The 6568-nt window shown below is 39.1% G+C and overlaps 1 pseudogene; it reads left to right on the top strand.

Moving 5' to 3' along the window:
• Positions 1 to 417: 417 nt before the first annotated feature.
• LOC102774038 overlaps positions 418 to 6568 on the top strand; it is a 55658-nt pseudogene continuing 49507 nt past the window's right edge.

Here is a 6568-nt window from a genome sequence, read left to right as displayed (position 1 = left end):
CTCGGCTCCAGGGGAAGGAAGATAAACCTCAAACTGATAGACGTTAAGTGCCCAACACCTTGGGAGAATACATAAACGGAAGTGTAGCAGAGTTACACTTTTTTCTTTACTGTAATGAACTGAAATTCAAACACACTGCAGTATATATGAGGAGGGGTACCAAGTAATTTTGGAGCAAGAGAAGAGCAGGAAAACCGTACTGGGGGGCTAGGTGTTATCTGTCAGGAGCCATGGCCTTGAGCTAAGCCTGACAGGAAGAATAAGAATTGAATGCACAGGAACAAGGGAAAAATGTAGAGAACTTCCTGGCAGGAAACAATGTGAGCTTTGTTCCAGAGGCAAGAGAGAATATTCGGGGCATTGAAATTCTTTCAGGAATCACCGATATAAAAGCTGTATGAGAAATAGTAAAAGGAGATGGGGCTCATGAAGTCGCTGGAGCCAGGTCTTGCATATCAGAAGGATGGTTCCTGCAGGTAAGTGAAGAAGAGTGTGAAATCCTACTTCTCTTAACATTAACTTTCCTGGACCTTTATGGTTGACCTTCATGGTTTATCTATACCCTATAGCACTAATACAGTAAAATTTTAAAAATTAAAACATTGCTCCAAAAAATAGACTAGCCTCTGACTTAAGTTAGATACTTAGATTTGTTTCACTAAAATGTCTTCTCAAGTTTTCTCTTGAGGCTCATCCCCAGATTCTACTCCTAGAAGAAGTTAAAGGAATAAAGTAAATTCAGTGGCTATGCAAATGCAATGAAGAAACTTATACATACCCTATCCCTTCTCAATTTCAACAATCCAGAAATGGTGGTTGGTGTCCAGCAAACTCATAAATACTGATGCATAAATGTCTTTAACATACTAGGTTTTAAATTACTCAAATAATAACTAACATGTACTAGAAATAATAACTAAAATTTACTACGTTGTTTCCATTTGCAAATGCAGAGTTAAGGAAACGTGTAAACTCTATCCATATATGAATTGATATTTCTCAGGCAGCTTCTGTGCAGTAGCAGACTGTCACCTGGTTGTCTCCTATAGCATGTAGGTTTAAACAATGGAAAGGATGCAGGGAAGGAGGGAGAGAAAAAGGGAAGAGGGAAGAGGGGAGGGAGGGAGAAAAGGTCCTGATTCCTGTGCTGTGTGTCACTGGGCCAGCAGGGACAGGGGCGGAGTCTGCCCCTTGAATGAGGACCAGAGTGTTGACTAATATGGTAGCCAGAACCCTTCCAAGTGTAGATTGTGTTTGCTTCTCAAAGTGCCATTAAGGGAGGGAGGGAGGGAAAGAAAGAAAGAAAGAGAGGAGGGAGAAGAAGGAAGGGAGGAAGGGAGAAACCTTAGCTTTTATCTAAACACTCAGCGTTGAATAAGTCATTTGAGAACTAGACAGCAGAGTCAAATCGCCTTTTCATGTCTCGAAATAAATTATCAGCCTGGTACAGACCCTGGCTAAGACAGATATAGCATTTAACTTCACGGGAGGCTATAATTTCTGGATTTGTGGAAGAGTGATTTCTGCTTAGTATATTCCAAAAAGGACATGAAGTTTCTTAAAGGCCCTGTATAAATCAATTCACAATCATTCTGAGGTAGTTTGACTGTGACTCCAAAATGTCTGCATTTCATTTTCTCCCTGTTAGGGATGAAACCACTGACATTCATTTTTTATGGACATTTCCAGCTAAAGACATTTTGGTAAGTTAAAATTTGAAGAGCATGAAAGAGAAATTATTCTGATTTATGACGACTTCCAATCAGGACCAATTAAGAGAAAATGAACCAGGGAAATTGGAGTAGGGAAGGGAAATAAGATCCTGCAAAGTGAAAGTATTTAAACCTACGTTTTCTTTCAGTGGTGTTCCCCTGGGGAGAATCCAGCAAAGGCAGCTTCAGGCTCAAGGGTCCCTGTGCCCCCAGCCCTCACCCACATCCTGCGTTTTCACTGCTAATCTTGCTCTGGCAGTAGTCTATACTACCCTTTACTCAGGAGTCTATCAGAGCCACAGAAATGCTCCTCCTTCATTACAACAGTCAAGCAAAAGGAAAAGTGAATTCTTCCAATAGAACTATATGCTCCACTTATTTCTGACTTGGTTCCCACCTAAACACCTTCTGGTTTCAAGCTTAAAGTCTGAGGCCTCAAATTCACACATTTTTCAAAGGTATTTATGTCACCACTGCCCTTAGATCTGAGCACAAGGAACGTCTTTGGTGGGTCCCCATAGCACTCTGCCTCTCTGCCCCGTCCCCTGACACACACATACATTGATTAAGGATGCATGGGTGCCTCTGTCTCTCAGAATCTGCGCTGACATAGGACAACTTGTGTTCTCAACATCCACCCTCATGACCAACCCTGTTAAGATCCCAGAGAAACACTCTTCATCTCTTGCCCCATATCCCCCACACAAAAGGTGACTTCATTCAGTTACTGTAAAAGTTTGTGGGTCGTGCCAATGCTGATGAATGGGCACAGGAGGTTTCAGTGGCAGAGGTACTTACGAGACAAGACAAATTAATTAACCTGTCAAATCTTTCCTCTGAGGTAGCGTGTGAATGCATGGATTATTGCATAACAAAGTACTGTTTCCCAGTAATGCTAAATGTTTATCTGCTTTTCTCTGTGTTCCAGTTCATGGTTCCAGAGGTACTCACAAATTGGGACAAGAGACGGGGGTGGGCAAAAGTTGGCTTACAGTTGTTCATATGTTTTCCAGATAACTGCATAAGAGCTCGAGTCTTTAAAGCTTAGATAGTAGGACTTGTAGAGATGGGCCACAAATGTGACTGCCTAGTGACCAAAACAAAGAGAGAGCCATTATTTGCTTCAAAATTCACAGGAGATATCAGAAAATAAAAACAACTAGTTGTTCAAAAAAAAAAAAAAAAACATGCACCTTTTCCAAGAACTGGAAACCTGCAAAGAATCTATTACAGATTCTTGGAGCTGAAAATCATATTTTGTATGGACCACACCTAACATTTATAGTAGGAGGTTTTCTACACCTACCATCAATGGGGGAGAAAAGAGGACAGATGCAATACTTTCAACAATAAAGATTTTTTAAAAAGAGCCTGGCTGGTGTGGCTCAGTGGTTGAGTATCAACCTATGAACCTGGAGATCATGGTTCAATTCCCAGTCAAGGCACAAGCCCAGGTTGTGGACTCAATCCCCAGTACGGGTGTGCTGGAGGCAGCTAATCAATAATTCTCTCTCATCATTGATGTTTTTATCTCCTTCTCCCTTCCTCTCTCTGAAATCAATAAAAAAAAACATATTTAAGTAATAATAATCCTATATAATAAAAGGCTAATATGCAAATCGACCAAACAACAGAATGACCAGTCACTATGATGCGTACTGACCACCAGGGGGCAGACACTCAATGCAGAAGCTGCCCCCAGATGGTCAGTGTGCTCCCACAGGGGGAGCGCCTCTCAGCCAGAAGCTGGGCTCATGGTTGGTGAGTGCAGCAGCGGTGGCAGGAGCCTCTCCTGCCTCTGTGGCAGCGCTAAGGCTGTCCGACTGACAGCTTAGGCCCATTCCCGTCAGTCGGACATCCCCTGAGGGCTCCCGGACTGCAAGTGGGTTCCCTGTACTGCAAATGCACTACCTTGGACCTCTAGTAATAATTAATAATAATAATAAAACATAACTAACAGGTTCTTTTCACATTATGCTTTCCTTCACAGGAATGCAATGGAACCCAACGTAGTTCCATTGCTTATTGTCAGCATTTGTTCTTACCCTTGCTTATTGTCAGTACACTGGGCTTCCCAGGTGGTTTCAGGGTAGGGGGGTCAGGAGAGATAGACCCAGGAAGGCACATCCATTCATGCATCCCCTAATCGTCAGGAATGTACTTCAATGGCAGCATCACCTGGGGCACCAGGAAATTTCTTTTGCAATAAATGCATCATACCCAACCTTTTATCTTCCCCAGGTTCTGGGCACAGAAAATGACCTGTATATTGGCTTCTGGATAACAGGCATCTTATCATTGAACAAATTATGTTATAATCAGAAATTAGAGAGGAGCCATCACACTTACACATTTCAAGTCACACATTTTTGCTCAATAAAATTAAGTGCTTCTATTATCTCTATAGCAAACCTCATAAAATAGTGAACTCAGCAGAGGGGAATGGGAGTGTGTATTGCACTGTACAAAAAGAACCACACTTTTTATAAACAACTAGAAACTCATTGCAGTTGAATAATCAAACAATTCTCACTAATGCACATTTCAAGTAACCACTTCAATACAGTTTGGTTATAATTATCAGCTCCCTTTCAAGTAGTGTCCTGGGGGCTGACCAAGTTTTCCATCAAGTATATGGTACCCCAACTCTCAGTGGGGACAGGAGGGACTGGTGGAACCCAGCACTATGTGCTTTCTTCCAGAATAGTTCATAAAGGACCCTGCACTGAGCAGAAACTGCTGGGATGTAATCATAACTGAAGAGAATGGACACAGTAGAGACAAAGGAGAGGAAAAAATAAATGAAGATAAAAGAAAGGAGGAGAGAAGAAACTGGAAGTCTTAGAAAACAACAGAAGAGAGAACTCTGTGAAGTTAGAGCAGCTACCCCAAACCAAGCATCTACAATTTCAGAAAACAGATTCCACATAAAAATTAGCAGCAGGGAAGTATCAAAGTCAAGTCCTTTGCAAAGTGACTAAAGATAAAAGAGAATGAAGAGCAGAATAATATCACTATAGATAGCAAAGGCATATCGGAAAGACAGAGACAGATCAAAACTGTAACATTTCAAAATGAGCTAAAAGACATTAAGAAAATGATACAAAATATAAAAGAACAGTATAAATCAGAATTAGAAAACTCAGGAATGAGATGACAGAGCATAAGGAAGAATTATAAGTAAAAAGACATTTCTGAAATAAAGACTAAATTAGAAGGAACACAAAAGCAAATAAACACAAAAGAATAGTAGGTGAAAAGGAGGAATATTTTAAAAATAAGAAAGAAAAGAAATAAACAGGTTTAAAGAGAAAGTGTCAAAAAGAAGGTAGAGAAGATTCAAATTATGTAATATAGAAATCCCTGAGGGGAAAAAACAAAGAAAGAAAACAAACACTAAAGACAGTAATTCAAAAAAAACTTTCCTGAAATTAAAAGTTAACTGAAGCTTTATATTGAAAGAATACACCTCACATCTGGGATTATCAATTCAGAATGACCAACAGCAAGGCATATGCTAATAACATCATCGGATTTTAAAGAAGAAAAAAATTCTTTGAGCATCCAAGGAAAAAAGGCAAGTGATTTATAAGGGGAAAAAATAAAGTTACCATCATACTTTACAACAGCAATGCTTTGTGACAGAAAAAATAGAGCAACCTAACTAACATATGCAGGGAAAGAAATGTCTAAAGTAAATATAAAGAAAAGGATTATTTTTATCCAGCAAAACTGACTTTCAGATATAAAGAGCACAAAACAAGCTGTTATCAACATGTAAGAATTCAAGGAATATCATTCCCATGAGCCTTTCCTGAGGAATATACTAGAAATGAGTTTCTTAGACAAGGGCTGGTAGTGAGGACTAAACACATAAAGCATATAGATATTATAGAACTAAGATCACATGAGCATTAAAGAGGAAAGTATAGTATTAATGGCTATATGTTTATGCAATATAGATATAGTATAGGTATAAAAATTAATAGAAGATGCAGGAAGGCATATGCAAAAATTTCTTTAGTTATTTTTAGTGATCATGTTGCCAGTGATAGTATTAGTATTTGTGTACATAATATTGGAATTAACTAAATAAATAAGGATGAAATATTCTGATTCTATCCTCCCCTGTGTCTTTGAGCACTCAAATTTTGAATGGAAGAAAAGAAATAGAGATATAATACAGAAGTTAAATAAAAAACCCTGTGTTCCTGAATCTAAATTAGAACTGTCAGATGTCCTGGCTGGATAGCTCAGTTGGTTAGAATGTCATCTCAATATTCCAAGATTGTGGGTTTGAGCCTTGGTCAGGGCATCAACCAATGAATGTATATATAAGTGGAATAACAAATCTCTCTCTTTCTCTCAAAATCAATACATTTTAAAAAATTAGAATTATCAGTATGAACTCATGAAGTAGCTCAGCCCACTGAAGAGACCTAGAAACAATGACCATCCCTAGCAAACAGATTGCAGTTTTGAAATACCGTATTTGCCGGCGTATAAGACGACTGGGCGTAACATTTCCACTCAAAATACAGAGTTTGTTATATACTCGCCATATAAGACTACCCCCTCTTCCGCACACCTTCCACACACCAAATAAAAGGTAAAACAATATCAGATTTGATTTTAACATTTTAATTTATATTCAAATGCTTATGACATGCAGGAAAACTGTCACAAGGCTGTATGTAATCAAACATATACATAAAACAGTGCAAGTTTATTACCGGTAAACATACCGGTAATTCACTAAAGAAAACACACTCTATAGACTGGTACCGTAGATGCTTCTCAGGAACACAGGCAAGCAGCCCACAACCTAGAGGGACTGTCAATGATAGAAGTAAGAT

This window comes from Myotis davidii, unplaced genomic scaffold (genome assembly GCF_000327345.1).
Source record: "Myotis davidii unplaced genomic scaffold, ASM32734v1 scaffold205, whole genome shotgun sequence".
NCBI lineage: Eukaryota > Metazoa > Chordata > Mammalia > Chiroptera > Vespertilionidae > Myotis > Myotis davidii.
This window is presented reverse-complemented; position numbering and strand designations above follow the sequence as displayed.